Source organism: Syngnathoides biaculeatus, chromosome 13 (assembly GCF_019802595.1).
Source record: "Syngnathoides biaculeatus isolate LvHL_M chromosome 13, ASM1980259v1, whole genome shotgun sequence".
Lineage (NCBI taxonomy): Eukaryota > Metazoa > Chordata > Actinopteri > Syngnathiformes > Syngnathidae > Syngnathoides > Syngnathoides biaculeatus.
Genome location: NC_084652.1, coordinates 240,577 through 262,349, shown reverse-complemented (window position 1 = coordinate 262,349; position 21,773 = coordinate 240,577). Strand labels below are relative to the sequence as shown.

General features: G+C 43.9%; 1 long non-coding RNA gene across 1 annotated transcript in view; it reads right to left on the bottom strand.

The window, feature by feature from the left end:
* Nucleotides 1-21,773, bottom strand: part of LOC133511409 (uncharacterized) — a 51,789-nt gene that overhangs the window by 15,435 nt on the left and 14,581 nt on the right. The window contains exons 4-5 of the long non-coding RNA XR_009797901.1: nucleotides 16,558-16,635; nucleotides 6,700-6,780 (exon numbers count right to left, since the gene is read on the bottom strand). This is a non-coding gene — a long non-coding RNA (uncharacterized LOC133511409). The remainder of the gene's footprint in view (nucleotides 1-6,699; nucleotides 6,781-16,557; nucleotides 16,636-21,773) is intronic.

Genomic DNA, 21,773 nt, shown 5'->3' with positions numbered 1-21,773 from the left:
CGCCGCGTTTCCCCGACTCCGCCGGAGCCGTCGCGTCTTAAAAGGAAGGCCGCGCTCGGAACATATTTCACTCCATTTCTCGGGATTCCTCTAGGACTCGAGACTTTAGAGCGAGCTCTCTGCTGACATGAAAAATTTAATAAAGGAATGAAAAGACCGCACACTCTCGTCCTCCGGTCCAGGATGCTAAAACGTGGCGCCAAAACTCGGAGCCAATCGCGCGGAGGGGAGTTGATGTAAGACACGAGCTATTAGCGATGTACTTGGCCATTTGACTCTTCCTGCTGGTGGGCGCCAGCGCCTCTAGAGGTCGCTACGTGTGCTTTCCTTTTATCCTGTCCCGGCTAAAGGAGGTCGGGAGGGATTTAGGGCCGGGCTCGCCGCCACATGTTGCTCAGTCAGGCCCCGTTTTGCTCAAGGCGACGATTATTGCTACGTAGCGGCGGCTACTACTGTTACGAAAAGCCTCTGCGGCTCGCGGCGCTGGCCAGATCCTGATTGGCACGTTGGGAGACTCCTTCCCCACATTTCCTTTTAACCACTTCATTGATAGAGAAAATACACACTGACTTCGGGGAATTTAAGTCACCGACTAAAAGCCTTCCAACCCAAACAGCGAAACTGGAAGCCGTCGAGGAACGTGAAGTTGGAAATATTTCGCTTTGGATGAGGATTTTCAGTTCACCTCCGTCGCAAGACTAATTTGCGGAACGTACTCGCGGGAATACCACAGATTAGATATTATACTTGCTACTGTGCACGAGAAAATCTTTACTCCTGCTCGCGTTTCAAGGGCACGCAATAGCGTCACCATTTCACAATGGATTCAGAATCAGAGTTATTATTTGTTTATTATTTGAAAGCGTTAGACTCACAGTTCTGAGGTTTCAGCTTCAGTCCCGGCCCCTCCTTGTGTGGAGTTAGCGTGTTCTCCCCGTGCCCGCGTGGGTTTCCTCCGGGCACTTCGGTTTTCTTCTTTCTGTCTTTCTTCTCTATTTCGTAACCAATTTGTGACATATATTTCAAATCTATTTTCTTCGTGTGTCAGCGGCGCATATTCCAACCCCATCTAAGCACCAAATATGCGTCTTATATGGGGCAGCTGAGCTATTATCGTTCTCAATTTAGACACTTATTAGTTCAGAAATATTGCACATTTTTCAGCGTGGGAAGATCAAACCCTCGACATTGCTGGGAACCATTATATGTATATTATATAACGGCAAGCCAATAGAGCGCAATTTTAAATGTGATCTGGGAAATGATCCGCTAACCATTAACCATCAAAAATACATATACACAGCTTGAGTCTTTCGGACGCGATTGCCGCAAATTTCAAGGGAAACAAATGTGCAACTCATTTGCGACTTGCGTGCTATTATTGTTCTGAATCCAAAAAAAAAGTTATCATTTCAGACATTGACAACTTTCTCCAAGAAGATCAATGGAAAAGCATCGATGCCGAGTCATTGCCAGAAACACGGCGCATATATGTGGTTTTAAAGCCAATGTGGTTATTGTTTCAGTATGTTTTATTAACAATAAAATAGATGAACAGTACGCAGTGCTTTTGTGGACACTCAAAAGATCATTTTCTTCTTGGTTATGTCTCACCGGCACGTAATAACTTTATTATTTCTCTCTCTCCCGAAACTCATTCCAAGGACAAAATGTGTAACTCATCGAGGTGGATTATCTCTCTCAATTTATTAGCTCGGAAATATTTGGATTTTGTTCGGCGTGAAGATCAAAGCGGACGTCCGGGCTGCAACGAATCCCCCCACCGGCCTCCAATCGGATTGCTCGGTCGGAATCGGCTGATTTTCGCCGTTTCTGGATGGCATCTGGAGATTGCTGTAGACGTAAACAGCGTGAAACTTGCTCAGTTTATTTTCCTTTTTTGAACAATTTTGCCATTTCTAAGAGCGAACCCTATTAATGCCACACAGTCATCCGTCTGTTTCTTTTGCTGATGCTCTTTTCAGAGGCGCATTTAATAATCTCGCTTGCATCTGTTTCAATTAAACAGTGGCATCATTAGCTCGACGAGGGTGCGAAGCTTGATTTGTGCTAATGACTTGGCAGAAGACGAACGCAGGCGAGAGAATTCAGAAGTTTTTTTTTTTTTTTTTCCCGCGGCTTGTTGTGGAAAAAATGCAACAAGCCAGAGAATTTGGGGACGCTTGTGAGCAAAATGAAGTAGTGTGTGTGTGTATTTTCCAGCCAAATGATCTGCACAGCATGTGAAAACAAGCCCTGCTGTTACACACTTATGCAAACATGGCCGTCATGCTCCACTAAAAAAATTGCTATATCTGGTTATGAAAATGTTCTAGTTTGCTATCATTTAAACACAGTTGGGGGGGATCTGGTGATCATTTTTTTTTCTTCCTAAATGGAAGATAAACATCCAAGTAGCCCCAAACATTGTTTTCTGTGATTTATATTTCATGGTCGTTTAATATACTTTAAAATATAAATGTGAAACTCGTTAATATGATATTTCCTCAAATGCTGGCCACTACTCAAAGTAGACACCGTCTCACTATGTCGTCTGGTAAAGACAAATTATAAACTTTGATGGGAAAAGTCTCCCTTTTCCATCCATTTTCTTAGCCGCTTATCCTCACGAGAGTCGCGGGGAGTGCTGGAGCCTATCCCAGCTGTCAACGGGCAGGAGGCGGGGTACACCCTGAACTGGTTGCCGGCCAATCACAGGGCACATGGAGACAAACAGCCGCACTCAAAATCACACCTATGGGCAATTTAGAGAGTCCAATTAATGTTGCATGTTTTTTGGGATGTGGGAGGAAATCGGAGTGCCTGGAGAAAACCCACGCAGGCAAACTCCACACGCGCGGGGCTGGGATTGAACCCGGGTCCTCAGAACTGGGATGGTGTTGACATTTGCCCTGCAACTGACTGGCGACCAGTTCCCCTGAAGCTCGCTGGGTTAGGCTCTGGCTCTCCCGTGACCCTTGTGAGGATAAGCGGCTTGGATAATGGATGGATGGATTACACAACCAAGTACTGTAAATTTTTTTAAATGGTTTATTTGTAAAATATTTACACTTTGGTGATTTGTCTGTAGCGCCACGCTACACGGAATTGAACGTATAAAATGTATTCCCACAGTTTGTTGATGAAGTGCTGCCTCCACAAGTGAAAATGCAATCCATGTTTTCCTCAACAGTACATGGCGGCGCTTCGCAATTTTTTTTTTTTTTTTTAGGATTTGGATCTCTACTCAAAGCTCCGTCTCCCGTCGTCACGGTAACAAAAGCCAACCTCTGCGTTGACCCGAAACGCTTTAAAACGGGCCGATTTTAGTGGGGCTTCAGGGTGCAAAGTGTGTTTTTAAACTCTTTCGTTGCCGATATGTTAGGAACACACAAGTCGTGGCAACTGTGTGAAATCCTGCTTCCGCTGTCCCCACCATCAAAACACATTTTGTCGTTTGTATTTATGTAAGTCACCAGAGGCTCTACGGCGACTCACGATCCCAGTTCTGTTGGTGGGTGAGGGTATTTTTTTTTTTTTTCGGGGGCGTGAGTGGGGGTGTTGTTTGCGTTGGAGTCATCCAACGGCAGCCTCTGTCTGTCTGGCATTTTCCCTGCAGCGCATCCTGTGGGAGCCTTGCTGCACGGCCACATGAAACAATGGCTTTCTGTTATAAACAAAGCCAGGGCAGCTCCCCCCAGACCCCCCCCCCAAAAAAAAAAAAAAAAATATGCATCTCTCTCTTCTGGATGCTGTCTGCCTCCCACAATTCTGGACTGTCAGATAAATGCATGCCGGCACATCTCTAGTCTTTTTTTTTTTTTTTTTTTTTTGCTCTGTATTTGCACTCAAACACGAATGCCTCCTTCCAAAAACGTGCGGAGGAGCCGTTGGCTTACCCGCAATGAAACGGGGCGCCCCGCTGTTTGATCGCTGCGCCCGATATGACGAGCACGCATATGTGTGGGTAACACATGTATATGTTTTTCGCGCCCCGCCGAGGCCGATTATTTTACCGGTTGCGTAATGGCGACGCGGAGACGGTGCCCGCTCGTCGCTGACTGTCGGGGCGAACAGCCGTCGTCTATAAATAACACGTGAGCTCGCGTCTGCTGCTGCATTGAAAAGTTTGCATAAGCATAAAGGATCCTCACAATGCGTGGCTTATGAGTTCAATATTTCAGTCTGTGAATCGTAAAAAAAAAAAAAAAAGAAAAAGAAATTTATGACATCTTAGCGAGTGATTTATAGGTGTCTCGACTTGGATCACTGGCAGTCTCGTATTGTAATATTCATGTCATCGTTAGATAAAAGCCAGCTTCGACTACTTAAATATGTCAGATTGTGAATTTATTACATCTTTTAATGTATGGATTATAGAACCATTGACTGAGTGTCATATAGATGTACCTCGGTTTCCGAACGAGATTTTTTTGCTTTGGTTTTCGAATGAAAATCGGTATTTGAATGCCCCGACCAGCTGACCCAGAGGGATTTCTTATTGTGCATTCGAACGCACCCCCGAAAAAAATGGAAAAGATGTAACGCGGGGCCGAGTCGCTACAGATACGGCAATGCACTCCCAGCCTAGCATCCTCTATGAGGCTAAAACATACATTTTAAGCAAAAAATGTATATATTTCTGAAATGATTTAATTATATAAAGTATTTAAACTATACATGTATTTCTACAATGCAGTTTATTTACATGAAAAGCTAAAAACAATCGCTTAAAAAATCCATTTTTTTTTAGGCTTAGAACGCATTATTTCATTTTCAATTTATTGTAATGGGAGAAGGCGCTTCGGTTTTCGAACGTTTCACTTTTTCTGTCACATGCAGGTGTTTTTCTCAAAAAGCCAGCCGCCAAAAATTTGTATCATTCCTAAAAGGGATTGTTTTGAGAATTTTTCAGGCTGGATTTACACCGCACGTTTCTAGGAACACAATTCCAATTTTCTGCTCGCAAGCGTCTTGAATGGAGTTAGCATCACGGCAGTAAATAGGGTGGGGGCGGGGGTGGGGACACAGAATGGGATTTCTTCAGCTCTATGTGCATAAAAACGCTAAACCGTATCAGATATCTGCGAACATGAAAGATGCACAGACTGGATGGAAAATGGTTGGACGAATTTTAACTTCCGTGTTGTTGTTGCCTAATATTGATGCTCGTCGAGTAATTTACATGCAGTTCGGTCACGTGCACGTGCAGCTGGCTTCACGTGTTGTGTCAGAGGCGACGCAGCCATGTCTGATATTCGCCACCCGAAGTGCACGTAGAAGTAGAAATTCAAGGACTAAAATCAGACATCGGCGTGAAATCGGAAATGGACGGGTGGACTTGCGATGTAAATCCAGCCTCGGCAAGCAGGATTATCGCGTCAAAGCATTTTGGCGGAAAGGGAATGAAGAAACCATGACATATTGCCGCAAACCTGAATTAAGATGTAAATTAACGAATTCAGTATGTCCTCACTTTTATTTTAATTGTCAGGTGCATCCTTCCATCCATTATCCAAGCCGCTTATCCTCACAAGGGTCGCGGGAGTGTATGAGCCTATCCTAGCTATCTTCAGGCAGGAGGCGGGGCACAGCCTGAACTGGTTGCCAGCCATTCACAATCACAATCACACCTCGGGGCAATTTAGAGTCACCAATTAATGCATGTTTTTGGGATGCCAGAGAAAACCCACACATGCATTCGTGCCAGCAATATATATATACATATATATATATATATATACACACACACACATATATCTGATTCTGATATATACATATATACATGTATGTGTATCTATGTATTTCTCTCTCTCTCTCTCTCTCTCTTCTCTCTCTCTCTCTATATATATATATATATATACATATATATATATACACACACAGTATATACATACATACACACACACATATATATACACACATTATTACATTATATATGTATACATACAGTATATCTGATGCTGATATATACATATATACATGTATATGTTTGGTTTCTCTCTCTCTCTCTCTCTCTCTCTCTCTCTCTCTCTCTCTTCTCTCTCTCTCTCTCTCTCTCTCTCTCTCTCTCTCTCTCTCTCTCTCTCTCTCTCTCTCTCTCTCTCTCTCTCTCTCCTCTCTCTCTCTCTCTCTCTATATATATATATATATATATGCATACACACACACACACGCATATATATATATACATTATTACAATATATATGTATATACACATACAGTATACATGTATATGTATGGATTTCTCTCTCTCTCCATATATATTATATACATATATACATATACAGTATATACATATATATATACACACACGCATATATATTATATATATATATATATATATATATATATATGTACACACATTATTACATTATATATGTATATACACATACAGTATATGTCATTCTGATATATACATATATACATGTATGTGTATGTATGTATTTTTCTCTCTCTCTCTCTCTCTTCTCTCTCTCTATATACATACATGTATGTGTATGTATGTATTTTTCTCTATATATATCTATAGATATATAGATATACTGTACATATGCACACACACAGTATATAAATGTCAGGATCGCACGCTTTCTCGTGGTTTGGATCAGCATTACACATTCGGTTTTCCATTGAAAAGTTCAGTGACGGCGAATAAAGTAAGATGAAGACGAAGCTGGGAAGTACATTAAAACTTACCCGTTTTCCCGAAAATCCCCAGACTGTCACCATTCAACAACTCCCAGGTCACTGGAATGTTTGTCGGCTTGCTTTATGGGCCTGTAAATGTTAAAAAGACATTTCACTCGTGGCATGTTTACAAGACGAAAAAAAAAAAATGGTGGCGGCCCAACCACTTAGGTATCCTCCATATGAGGGGAAACTACGCTACGCAGTTTTCAAACAGCCGTTTTTCATCCGACAGCTTTGTTATGAATCGCGCTGACAACACGCAACACTTTTGACCCTTTATAAAACTTCACAGCTCTTTTGGTCCTTCGGCTGTTTGCGGAACGACGGCTGTTCCGAACGGCAATTCTTAGATCTTAATTATAAATGCCCGAAATTGATGGTTGGAAGGAAATGTAGTCAATTATCTATGTCTTGTGTAAACGGGACCCTAAATACCAATTCAGTTTCTCCCGAGATGAAATAGACCGACTTCCTGAGCGGCCTTTCGTGGCTAACCGTACCGTTTAACTGACAAGCCAGACTGCACTTAATGGGCGCCCATAGGTGTTGTACCACAATGTCTCATTACGGCGGCGAACTAGCTATCTCGTGCTCGTGGATGACTCAGCTGGCCTCGAGCCCCCCGCTGGCTCACCATTAACAAGCGCCCGGTCTGTATTTGATCCAAGGCGGCAGAGTGAAATGTTTTCACGGTCAGCCTGATGCTAATTCCTACACTTAGCGCAACAGCTGTACGACTACTGACTTGTCCGCGGTACGGGTCGGCGATTGCACTTTTGGTGATGTTTTAGGTTGCTTTCACACTCGTGGAATGCCTTTGAAATCTTTAATAACTTCTGGTCCACAGCTGACCGCGGTGTGGTTCATTTGGCGTATCAGGTGTCAAACAGTCCGATTTCTTCAGAGAACTTCAACTTTCAGAAGTATAAAATGAAAATCCGTCGATACGTTTTGTCGAACGCTTGTCCTCTTTAGGTTTGCGGTCGTCTTTGGGTGAGAAGCAGGGTAGTTCCAACCAATTGCACAACACACGTACTGTTGGCAAAGAACCAATCCGTGTTCAAGGGAACATATTTTGCCAACCTAACTTTTTCGTATATTTGTTGTTGTAATATTATCTCTATGGTTAAATTATTGATGATTAAAATCATCCACGCATTCCTGAATTCCAGACGTTATTCTGCCAGGAGATCTGAAATCAGGTTATCCGAATTTCTGAAGCTTATGTACGTTTTTCCGTTCCTGACAGAGCGCCATCAACAAAACAAAAGTGTGCTTTCACAAGTTGGTTTTCTAGTTGGAGGCAACCAATCAAAGGAAAGTGGGCCGTCTTATCTAAATATGGACAAAGCAGGTACAAGACTTGGTCAAACAGCTGTAGCTGTCAGAGGGGCCTTTTCTGGACACTCGTATGACAAACCCAAAGTGCTTTTTTAAATCAAATTAAAACTTTCATATGAAGTCCATCTTGCAGAGTCAGTCTGTGAAGGTCTCAAGAGACAAAATACGGGACTTTTAATATGACGTCCTCAAGTGGACAAAAGAAACATGTGTTCTGTGGACTTCCATTAGCCAAAGATGGGACTGGCTTGTTGAAGAGAAACAGGCGCCTGTCATGTCCGTGTGCGTGTCATTTGTGTACATTTCCAGACCTTGTCCCTGTTTTGCGTTCACCTGCTCCTTCAGCGCGGCTTTCCTCACCTGTTCCTTGTTATCCCGATTACCTCACATGTTTAACCCCGTGTCGTCTCTTCCTGTCTTCTCGACAGTTTATTGTACCTCGTCCCAATCCAGCATTGCTTGTTCTTGCTATTGACTCAAAGTGATCTTGAATCCCGTTTGATTTTTTTTGACCACGCCCTTTTGCCTACACTGTTAGGCCACCTGGTGACTGAACTCAAAACTCTTATTAAAGTTTGTGTTTTTTTTTCCGGAGCTGTCTTTTTTTTTTTTGCCTTCGAGTCATACCTTTGGGTCGAACTTCTCGTACTGCCCTTGACAGCGCGGAGATCCCTCTAAATACAACTCATGGCGAGTTCTGTTTTTAATCCTCTGTTTTTATGTCTATTTTCGAGTTTGTCAAAATATTGCATTAAGATAAGCAGTGCATCGCACAAAAAAAATAAATAATTTGGACTGCTGCTGTAGGGCAGCCAGTGGCAGAATTGGGATAATGCAAAGCAATGCACAAATACAAAGGTGAATTGTTTTCCAATGCATTTTTTTGTTTCTACATTTTTAGTTACCAAAAAATGTTGTTGCCATTTAAAGAAATGGCCAAAATAGCACAGCTTTTTTTCCCCTCCCCGTTTTCAATTAAGATGTGTAAAAAAAAAAAAAAAGCAATTAATTGAACTGTCCATTGGGTGGAATTGATTGTCGAGTAACCATGTCTCGAAGCAATTAAAGCAAATTGGAGTTCTCTAATTGTCTGTAACCAGCGCAGGCGCCGTTGATTCATTTTTAATTCCTCAGAGACAAGTTGAGTCTTGAAGAGACTTGGGGATGCGTCTTCGGTTTAGCATGCTTGCAGTGAACATATCGTGTCTTAATCCTAAAACACTTGCTGCGTATCGTCACCCTAATTGAACTAATCCTTCATTCACCCTCCTAGCAAAGCCCAACTCTAACCCTAAGTTTTGTCCCTTCAAAATATTTCACAAAACATAGTTCCCACAATTATGCCCCTAAAAAGCACCGACAAGATATCAGTTGTAGGATTGCCACAAAATACGGAGGTTGAGTAGTTGAAGGTGAAATCGAAGAAGCTCGGCTACCTTTTACTTGTCTGCTCGATACTTTGGAAACTCTCGGCATTTTTTTTGTGGCGAACGACTTGCGGGACGCGTTACACAAATACTCAACATAACCGGTTGCTGCTTTACTTGTGGATGGTTAATTGCCTATTGTTGACTTTCTTCACAGCTACAGACAACGCTGCTCCACCAGTAACTAGGATCATGATCAACCCTGATGGACGGAGGCCCATGATGATCCTCACAAGGGTTGCGGGAGTGTTGGAGCCTATCCCAGCTGTCAACCGGCAGGTGGTGGGGTACACCCTGAACTGGTTGCCAGCCAATCTCAGTGCACATAGAGACTGACGACAGTCTCATTTACAATCACACCTAGGAGCAATTTAGAGTCTCCAGTAAATGTTGCATGTTTTTGGGATGTGGGAGGAAACCGGAGTGCCCGGACAAAACCCACTAGATATGTGCCCGGTGACCAGTTCAGGGTTTTGCCCGAAGTTAAATGAGATAAGTAGGCTCCAGCATTCCCGTGAGCCTTGTGAGGATAAGCATCTTGGAAAATGGATAGATAAAAAAAAAATGCTTAATTGTCAATATGTTTGTACCCTTGCTTTAGGTCTGAGGGCCCTAAAAGCTTTCTGAAGATTACTTAGATTACTGCATGCTATCATAACCACCGAATCATCCAAAACAACGGTGTAAATTATTTAGTTGCCATTATTATATATTGAGGCGGCACGGTGGAGCAGCTGGTAAAGCGTTGGCCTCACAGTTCTGAGGACCCGGGTTCAATTCCGGCCCCGCCTGTGTGGAGTTTGCATGTTCTCCCCGTGCCTGCGTGAGTTTTCTCCGGGCACTCCCGTTTCCTCCCACATCCCAAAAATATGCAACACTAATTGGACACTCTAAATTGCCCCAAGGTGTGATTGTGAGTTTGTCTCGATGTGCCCTGCGATTGGCTGGCAACCAGTTCAGGGAGTACCCCGCCTCCTGCCCGTTGACAGCTGGGATAGGCTCCAGCACTCCCCGCGACGCTCGTGAGGATAAGCGGCAAAGAAAATGGCTGGATGGATATTATATATTGAGGTAACTGCCGGTGTAGTGGTACACGCGCCGGGCAGCGTGGGATCGATTCCCGCGAGTGATGGTGTCTACGCGCCCTGCAGCAGACTGACGAGCAGTTCAGGGTGTGGTCTGCATTTCACCCCAATGTTAGCTGGGACAGGTTCCAGCACTCCCGTGCCCCTGGTGGGGATAAGCGGCTTGGACAATGGACCAATCATATATCGCTCGTCATATCACCAAAATGATCACTTTTCAGAATGTCAACAAAACCGCGTGCTTGTTCATCCATTAATATTGCGTCGTTAACGAGAGCGAGCCATTTCCGCCACGTTAGATGAGTCAATAGTTTGGAGAAATAACAGACCGAAATGGTGACTGACTAAAAGTACTGATTTATGAAACCGAGTTTTGGTCCATTTTGGTCTCCGGTCCATATGACCAACTTTCCTCCCGTTTACATTCTTGCGACCAATGGGAGAAGCGAGTGACCTCACGTGGTTTGGCGTTTCCCATTGTGGTGCGGATGTTTCTTGACAACCTCATCCCTCACTCCAGCCGGTGAATGAGAAAGCGCCCTAGCGCTCAATTGAAATGCTAGCACAAGCCGCAGCTGCCACGAACGCTCTGCTATTAACATCAATAATAGTTGGGATGGAAAAGGGGAAGTAAAAGAGGGCAGCAGGGGAGTTGATGTGCTCTCCAGGCCCCAAGAGGGTGGAGCCATGTGGCTCATATCTGGCACCAATGTATATTTTACCCATGCAGATCTTCGACCAACAAAGCCACATTTAAATAGCTGCTTAATTATGACTCTTGCAAACAATTGTTTCATGAATTCCATCTGGCTCCCATTGTTGCTGGCCAGGCAGATGAGTCCGAGCTGCCAGGATGGCAGACGGTTTTAAACAAGCGGATATGGAACAACCTGCTCCACTGCCCCGAATAATCCCTCGGGTTTTTAGACCGCTTTTCCTTTTCTTTTCTTTTCTTTTTTTTTTTTTTTTGGATTCCCCTCTCATACCGAGTGAGTCAAGGGCACTCTTCTGTTTCCTGGCTTCTGGAAACCTGCAGAGGTCAATCATTCTAAAAAGCCGGTGGAATCGCACAGCGGGAGAGCAGATTTATGTACTCTCGCCGCTCTCCCTCCGTATTTGGCGGAACCGTCGGTGCATTCGTTTTCAATAAGATGCATGACGTCTTCCTGCGAAGCCCCTTCAAAAAAAAAAAAAAACAAAAAAAAAAAACTTGGGACATCATTTGCTTGGTTTGCGAAAAAAAAGGGGGGGGGGATTAGCATCTTGTTAACATTATTTTTAGTGGCTCTGTTTCAGATGAAGTGGAAATTATAATGGACTGAATGCAAGTATGCGCATGCTAATCACACACCGGTTTTCCATTTGAGCTCCACATGTCTGCTGAAAGGAACGGGGGGGTCGTCGGGGTGAGAGGCTCGGATCAATTGTCGAGCACATGTTCCAATGCCCAAACGCGGGCGATGGGAAGTACATATGTTCGAACGAGGACAGAGGCCAGCGGCTTGAATTAGGTTGGTTCCAGCACATCTGCGCGAGGCGAACATAAAGCCTCGGCCGCGTGGCCTTACAGTCAGGGACGCCAGTCTTTAAACTCGCTCCCCAAATGGAGTCTGTAAAACGTCATGTGCCACTGGAGGAGGAGGCTTATCTGGTGGCCATCAAGCGCAAGAATGCAACCACATGCACGTATCCTGCTGATAGGATCTATTCTTGTTTTTTCTTTTTTTTCTTTTCATTTGAGAGAATTGACTCTGCATGTAAATCCTCTCGGGTGTCTTTTTGTTCTTTGAAGGGGAAGAAAAAAAAAAAAAACAGGATGGCGCTTTTCTATTCATGTGCAGTTGCAGGAAATATTTTTCCAAAACAAGGGATGGTGACATTTGGTGCGATTCATTTTTTTGGGGGGGAAACTCCGCAGGGGTCAAGCATCCTAGCACAGAGATCCTCAATAGACTGTTTTCGACCACGCGACGGCGTCCGGGGCACCTGGACATGTTGAACGGGTTCATTCTCCTGACGCGCCGTTTACTTTATTGCTTTTGCATACAGACCGGAGTTACACAAATCTTCTTACGACTGCTAAATTATATGGAAAGTCCTCAATGCACCTTTTTGCTAATATTATACAGTTTTTTTTCATGCAGAATTCGAATCTGAAATCCGTTACGATGGAATCCTTTTTATTTTTCGATTATCTGGAAAAAAACGATAACAAATTGCTGGATTCACCGAAAAAAAAAGACGAAAACGAAGCGGAAACAGCCGAGTGGGAATGTGACGTCAGAACCGGTGACGACGACGGCGAGCTTTGGAATACGTTGTAAGAACGACGGTGAATTGTCCGATATTTCGTCCCACGAAGACGGTGAAGAATACGAGCTTTATAAAGGCGTTAAAGGTTATCAATTTGAGCCAGTTAGACGGCGTACATGTTCGAATGCAGACGAAATTGCTGAAAATGAGGACGTGAGGAGCAGGATATGCCTCGTGTTGGAAACCATGACTGGTAAGCGTTTGTGAAGTTCTTCTTTGATTTAGTTAGTCATAAACTGATAAATGGTAAACCAACGCAACTTTTGGGGTTGATTTACAGTCGTCCTAAATGAACCAGTGCAACTTTTCTGGTCGTTGAACTAAAAACGCACGGTCCAATCATGTGGATTAGCACACCTCTTGTGTGACGTGACTCGGCCAATCAAATCAGTCCATTCAAGGCCGCTTTACAAGAACAACAAGTTGGTGTTCCACAGGCAAGTAGTGAGAACAGAAGAACAGTGAAAAGTGGTGTCATGCTTAAGTTTGACTTTGTGCCAAAAATCTTTGTACTGGCACGTCAGAATCTGAGCTGCACTGTATTTGCTTACAGAAAAAAAAAATGACTCCAAAATAGAATAGAACAGAACAGAATAGAATAGAATAGAACTTTATCTTCACTGTCACAGGAAAAAATAAATATCAGGCATCTATTAATTTGCAAAGAAATACAGTACAAGCACGCAATTACCAAAAACACACTTATTTACTGAACGTACACTTGTAATGATAATAATGATCATATTATTGCAATTACTTGCGATCGACTATCGCGCATATTTTGACTTCTGATCGGACAATATTGCAGAGGTTTTGTTCATTATATTACACTTTGGTGTAAAGGGGGTGGGGCAATAGTTAGCATAGTCTGTTCATAGTGTGCAGATCCATTTCAAGCTGTTTTTGACTCTCGTGGTTCTAGACTCTGTCATGTCCAGAAGGGGGAGAAAAGTGAGAGTCTGGGGTGGGAGGGCTGAGGTGAAGTAATATTTTATTAGTCCTTTCAGTTCAGTGTGACACAAACAGTACATAGAGTTGAAATACGTGAGAAGTCTATTTTCACAGTCGATTGGCGAAGACATAATATTTGGGATTAAATTATAAGGCGTGCTATACATTTTGTATGTCCCAGACCTCGGTTTGAAAACATTTGCCTGATCTGGACCTCTTTAACATTTAATAAAGGCCTCATCCTTGAACTGTTGATGTAAGAAACTGCAGCATATCTGAGGGAGGATTTATTTTTTTGATAAAGTCTGTCATTTATTATTCAAATGAAATAAGGTCCAGCAGATGGATGGCAGCGAAGAGGCTGTGGGCTTCATCGCTTGCTCTCCGTCAGTCTCTAGTACCTCTTCGATTCCTCTCTACCCGCGACTGCATAAAAGTTCAAAGAGAATCGGTGACAGCATCTCATTTGCATTTGGGGTGGCAGTCGTGCTGGGCTACCGCTGCTGCTTGCGATGGCGGCGGCAGTCGAGGGGGTGTGTTGTTCTCGTTCACGCAGGATCTAATCAATGCATGCTGTGTACACACAATGCTACTTTTAAGGAACAACAACAAGCCACCATTTGGAAGTCAGCCTTGCGTGAAGCGCCGTTTACACAAGATCGCTTTTAACAAAAAGCAGAAAAATACAGCGTTGCTTTGGCCATTTGTTTACATGGCTACGGCATCCTTGAGAGCTGTGAACGCTGACATTTATTTATTTTTTTTGGTGACAGCATTATTGATCTATTAAAAATCGGTGGCAGGCTGTGCATTTGGTATCTGGGCCTTCAGTGGGGACGTACCCAACATAATTCATCTCTTAATATCACCGTTATCAGGTTGTAATTAAACATTCACGGTTTCTGGAATGTGCGAGGAAGACGCCCACGCGAGCGCACGATGAACATGCAAACTCCGTCCAGGAGGGCCCGACTCGAGATTCAAACAGTGAACCACAAAATTGTGAGGTAGCTGAGGCAACCGCTCGGCCATCGTGCTGCCTGCATGTGATAATGTGGCTTCAAAATTAGTTCAAATGGAGCAGGAGGTCCAAAACTGCCGACATCTCCGCAACAAACTCTGTGATGTATCTTCATTTTTTTTAGATGCGGGTACAAAGAATACAGAATCTAATCACACATTTGCAAAGACACTACACAAAATTGAGTCTGGGGATGGAATGGAATTTGAGAGGCAAAAGGGTTTTAAGAGAAAAAGTTCAAGCTCTCTAAATAATAGAAACCAAATCGAATTGACTTTTGGGCTTACTTATAAAAGCGTAATTTAGAAAATAATGATAATGAATACCATTTGAATAAATTTGAAAATAATGCACCAAAGCTGCTTTGAAATTGCAGGAAAATACTCCGCATTTCAGGATAAGGTTCCCTAAACGTGCTTTACGCACAATTTTTCCACATTGCTTGAAAATAAACAAACACAATTTGGTTCTTAACTTTTCCTTCAGTTTCTCCATGAAATTCTCATCGGAACAACTCCAGTTCATTATGCCTCAACCAATGCTTAGATACACAATGAGCAGTGGCACCACAAACAATATTTGTTCCGTTCTATATGTAATTTATTTTTCATAAAGAGGTTATCCTGCCTTCCCTAGATTTTAAACCGACTTAACTATATCACTGAGCATCCCCAGAACTTTGTTGTGCCTGCTTACATGGTTTTACTCTGACAATTGATGAGCCACCAAAAGCCAAGTAGGGGAAACCCTGCTCGAGCACACATCAAACGAGGTGACGATATCAGTAGAGGTGGGAACGGTGGAGTACTCAAATTTACGATATAAAGTCATTGCACATGATAGTATCACCGCAGTGATTGCGGGATAAACAGTTCAATGCAAAGGATCCAAAAAAAATACATCATCTCTTGTATGCAATTAAAGGATACATCGCAATAATCCTCGTGCCGTAATTCCAGGCCTCCAGAGCGCACCTGGTTATAAGCCTCACCCAGTACATTTGTAAAGGAAATACCATTTAGTACATACACCTGTGTAAAAGCTGCGCAAACAGGGCCAGTTAAAATAAAACATACTGCTAAACATCACTGCGACATGGCAGTAACACATTAGCGCAGGGCTAACAGGGCCGGACAGGTAAAAAAAGTCACTTCCTCGGCACATATATTCCACCTCACTCTTACCTGTTCCGCTAGAGGGGCCCCTTGCCGCCGTGAAAAACAAATGCACAAATTAGCCGCATCACCGCATAAACAGCAGGGTTGAAAGCGTGTGACAAAAGTCGCGGCTTAAGGGCGGAACTTACAGTACTTTGTACGTCATCTACTTATGCTGTGTCCATATTGGACACAAATTTTGTACCACATTATCGCATATCAAGTGAATACAAATGTGTAAATAACCGTAAATCTGTGGCAGGCAGATGCAAAAATGAACCGTGTAAATTGGCTAAAGTGGACCGACACAGAACCTGACAGGTAAGGTACACGAGATCAAGAAGGGAAAAGAAGTCTAACAACAGTGCAGCTCAGCTTCTGGCGATCAAATGTCATGGCAAGTGATAAGCTTTTGGGAGTTGTACTGAGGCAAAAGCATAATGTACAGCATAACTTGTTAACTCATAAGAAACACCATAATACCATCACAAATATGAACAACATTCGCTACAGCGCTTTTTAGTGACCCGGCCAATCTGTTTGTTCTAAAAATCAAAAAGTTTACTCACCCCTGTCGAGAGACTTTAAAGAACCCAACATGAAGGCTTTTGGAATGAGGGAGGGAGCGGGAGTACTTCAAGGAAAACCTGCAATATGCAAGAGGGATCGAGTCAAGATTTGAATTCAAAATCTGGGTGCGGGCGGACTTGACTCCTGCCCAAAAACACGTAAACCTTATCTTCAAAAGTTTAGTCCGCGTGTTTCTTTTTCTGATAAACACATTTTGTGTACGTTTCCCAAAATGTCCTCGTGGTGTGTTATTACGCAGTACAGTGGGGGTGTCGTGCCATTTGCCGGCGCGAGGGCTGCAAAACACTGCCATGTGTGTGGTGAACAATCCCAGACTGAGCTTGTTAAAATAAAAAAAAAAAATAAAAAATGATAGAAAAGAAGCAGAAAAGTCTCAAACTGCCCTTCACCTCAGCACCTGTCAGCGGGGTCACGTAAGTGTCTGCTTGTGTCCTCCGCCGCTCGCTTCGACTCCCATCCAATCAAACACGTCGATGAAAAATAATGGCGCTCCCTCGGTTTTTTGGTGTTTGAACAGAAAAGTTGAGGTAGTCTTTTTTTTGTGAAGTTCCCTGCGGTGCTTGCTGTGTTGCACCGCAACAGGCTACAAATCTGGCAGTATTAGTTGGAGGGGAAAAAAAACAATTCCGCGACCCTTGTGAGGCTAAGCTGCTTGGAAGATGTAAAATAAATATATAAATACCGTACAGAGTAGAACAAATCCCCCGGTAAAAGCCCGCCGAGGAATTTGGTCAAAAGTGGAACGCGGCGAAACGAATAAGTGGCCCACTTCGAACGCACGCCAAGTATCGCGGAATGTCGCACGACCCGACGAGGGGCTTAAAGGGGCAAATGGACCCTCAATCTTTCATGTACGGCGCAGCCACATCCTGCCGCATAACATCGGAATGTTCTGTACTGTGAAGTGGTAAAACAATCTGCAGCTCATTAAATCGTGTATTTTTTGAGCCCCGTCGAGTGCGGCGATGCTTACGTGATGGCATTTTTGCACGCTTTTTTCTGTATTTTAATTTTTTTTCATTGAGTACTTTCGCATACATAAGGCACAGAACACTCCTGCTTCCCTTCCAGAGCACCAACCTGATCCCGCTCCTTGAAGCACTCGGCTGTAAATTCCTCGCCCGTGCTTTAAATGGTTTTTAGGACTTTGAAAAGGGAAGGACGAGACCACCATGTGGTTAGAGCATACCTTCACCGACAACAGGTTCCCCCCCACCAACCCCATCCCAACCCCCCCTTCTTGTTGGTGACCAGAATAGAAGGACCGCATTGGCCCACCCCGGGACGCGGCAGGCGAAGGACCACCCCGGCCGGGGGTCCCTGCGGCAGTTTACGACCCTCACACGAGCTGTGTTGTTGACACTTGAAGAGACAAGTGGTCAAGTATCGTGTAGGACCTGTGACTCGATCTCCACCCGCGTTCAGTTTTTTGTTTTTAAACGGCCTTTCACCCATGTTGTGTGTTTTGCACAAATTCTGCAACATTGCGTCATCAGAGACATCATCCCAGTCAAGGCTTTTAATTGCTGGACGCCGCATGTTGCAATCAAACAATTGGATGATGTCAGCGGCGTCCTCTGACATGACGTATAAAATGGAGGGGGGGGGGGTGAGTGTCTGGTTTAAGACTGGATTTATACAGCAATTGGCATAATTAATAAATGCATCATGGCAATGTAAATGCAAAAAAACAAACAAATGCCATTGAACATCTTCAGATCAGAATCAGACCTCTTCCATATGGGGATAAATATTTGTGTCGAATATCATATTAAACACATATAACCAAACGGTCAATGTGATTTAAACGGGCACGTATGCCATCGCACTCGCAAATCTGCACGGTCGAGCACGAAAAATCACGCACGTGGAATTTGTTACGAGTAAAAATGCATAGATACTGAAAGACGTCGATTATTTTGTGTAGTCTTGACCAATGTTCCCACTAAGCTGCGCCACTGCGCAATTGCGCACTCTCAGCGCACATGAAAACCGATCCAGCACAGCGGACCACAGATTGATGTCTTTTTTTAACACGGAAGCACACGAGCTGCTGCTCAGCCCACTTCTACTTCCTAGTTTACCTGACACCGTCCCCTCCGCTCTTAAAGGGGTACACGCATAATTACAAACAGAAGACACACCGGGAACTTTATATCTGCGGGCATGACTGACCGCGCCCGTACATTTTTCAAATGTGAGTGAGTGTATAACGTATTCCTGGCAAAAAAAAAAAAGTTGGCTGGGATTTAGTTATTGATTATTTCAGGTGGACGTTTCAAATTTTGTGTAGATAGATTCCAAACCTTCCTTGAACTGTGGCTCCACCTCTTTTTGCTTAATTTACTGTCCACACATTCTTTTCGTCATGACAAATCATCATCGTTATTTGAGTACAACTTGTATATCTTTTTACTAAAGCAATAAAGTTATGTTTTCTCTCCAAGTACTGTATCGGTTTTCAATCGAGGAAAAGTAAGACGTACCTTTTCGTTCTCTTCAATAGTTCGCCAATTTTTTTTTTGGGGGGGGGATCAAATACGTCTTTCTGGTTCATCGCACCCCCTTGTGGTTATCGGGTTTTGTCTGTTTCACGTTTGCCGTGTTTTTCTTTTGGATTTGTTTTGTGGTTTGTAAGCTTTTGCTTCTGCTTTGTTCCTGCGATTGCAACATCTTTTTTTTTTTTTTTTTATCTTGCAGTGCTTCTCTGTTGCATTTGTTTTATGTTTTTTATGTGTTTTTTTGTGCTTTCATCATGCGTTTGAAGCTTTTGGCCGTTTGTAGCTCGTGAGACCCTGTCGGCCCCTGTACATATCAAATATTTTGCGCATGAAATGTAACTGAACAGTCAATAATTTTGCATTTAAATCAGATTTAGGGGAATTTTGGACCTGCAGCGTAAATCGAGCCGTAATCTTCACACGTTGGTTCTCAGCATTGGAGAGCGCGCTTATACAGCAGCGGCATCCCGCCTTTGCTGCTATCGTTCGGTGTCGGTCCGTTAATACGACAGCGTCAAAAAAAAAAAAAAAAAAAAAAAAAAAAGAGAAGGTAAGAAGATGCTGGCCTTTCCACTCAGAGGAAAAAAGGACCTACGCCTGCACCAAGATGGAACGGAGGGGCAGACCAAGTCAAGTCTGCAATTTCGCAGCTTGGAAGATGCTGTCAGAACTGGGATGGCGCCTCTATGAAAGGGAATAGCCTAAAGCCCGGACTGGGCTGTGAAGATTAACACCTGACACTCGCTTCTCCCGCCCTGTTGTGTTGAAAGCGATCCTTGCTGTTCGACAAGTATTTTGTACGACGCCCCAGATGCTTCTGCTCTCCTGCATATAATTATAGAAACGCAGGATTTTATACCATTGTGTACAATATTTATGTCCAATTTATAAGCCGCTTACATCCCTCTCTCTCGCAATATATATATATATATATATATATATATAATGTGTGTGTGTGTGTGTGTGTGTGTGTGTGTGTGAATGTACATGTATTACACACGCACACATTCTCTCATGAGATCCAGTACAAGAGCTATATCTTAAATTCTTCTTAAAAAAAAAAGATAATGATAATCAGCTTTGACTGACCATGTCAGAGAAGTGCACTACATCACAGATATAGATCCATCCATCCATTTTCTTAGCCGCTTATCCTCAGGAGTGCTGGAGCCTATCCCAGTTGTCAACAGGCAGGAGGCGGGGGGTACACCCTGAACTGGTTGCCAGCCAATCGCAGGGTGCATCGAGACAAACAGTCGCACTCACAATCACACCTACGGGCAATTTAGAGCATCTGATTTAATGTTGCATGTTTTTTGGATGCGGGAGGAAACCGGAGAGCCCGGAGGAAACCCACGCAGGCATGGGGAGAACATGTCAACGCCACACACGCGGGTCCGGGGTTGAACCTGGGACCTCAGAACTGTGAGGTCAACGCTTTCCAGCTGAGCCACCGTGCCGCCACCGATATACATTCATATTTTTATTTCTAATATTTAGCCACTCGGCAAAACTGTTTTTAAAAAGGCAGCTCTCCCCGACACAGTTAGTGCAGTATGTACCGTATATCTCGTTTCATATCGTGTGTCCAATTCCTTTCTATATACCACAAGGCCAGAACTTTAAATATAGAGCAAGTCTAGACTTTGCTCTTTAAAATTCCTACCATTAACAGGACAAATATATAATAATAATAATGATGTGAGGGGAGCAGAAGAAAATCTTAAGGCAGGCAAAGTTAAGGGTGGCCTCCATGTCTTCCTCTTCAAAGGGAGGCATGCTGAGTTTTGCAGGAGAGAGGAGAGGGCGGCAGCCAGGGGGCAATGGGGAGCATTTGAGCGCCCCGCTCGTCGCCCTCCTCCGCGGCTTGCCTCCCTCCTCAGTTTTTAAACCAGCCTCTCCAGCAGCCGGCGTGCGCGCAAGGCAGCCAAAATAGATAATGAAGAATGTCAGGCTAGAAAAGAGAAAATCACCTCTACCGAGACCAAGCTGTTCCAGAGGACTGGCTTACATTCCGCTGCAACTCGGGACTGATTTATTGCAACCCCCCCCCCCAACACACACATCCACAAACATGAAAAGACAAAAAAAAAAAAAAAAAAAGAAAGTCTCAAGCTACACAGCTGGTTAATGCCAACCGGTTGTGACTGGCGATGACGAATGCCATCTCTCCCCTTTTCGGATCTGCTGTTTTGTTCTGCTCCGTCGACAAGACGGATCTTTCTTTTAAATCCGCTCCGCACATGTGCAGATTCCATCATTTCTTCTTTAAGTGGACTCTCGAAAGAAGCGGTTCTGTTCTTCCCTCGCTGCCGGGGCGGTCGCGTTATCACGTTTCCCGCCCGCTGCAGATGGCCGCGTTGGGCCCGCGCTCATCAACAGGAGATCCGGGGTCCATGCAAACCCAATTAAGAATCAATTTGAGCCCCGTGTCAGACAGCCTGGCGCCCGGAGAGGGATAGATGCTTTTAATATGAGCGTCGTATCGTTGTCTCACCGCCTTCCGTCGTCTCACGTGAAGCGTGGGTGCCCGCCTGCGAGGGTGCTCGTGGCTTACACGTGTGCACGGTGGTAGACCTCTTTGAAACAACCCCGGTCTCGGGACATAAATCATGAAATATTCCGGGACAACGAGCTTTTGACAGAAGGCTTTTCTTTTTTCTTTTTATGTATTCCGCCCACTCGCATCTCAG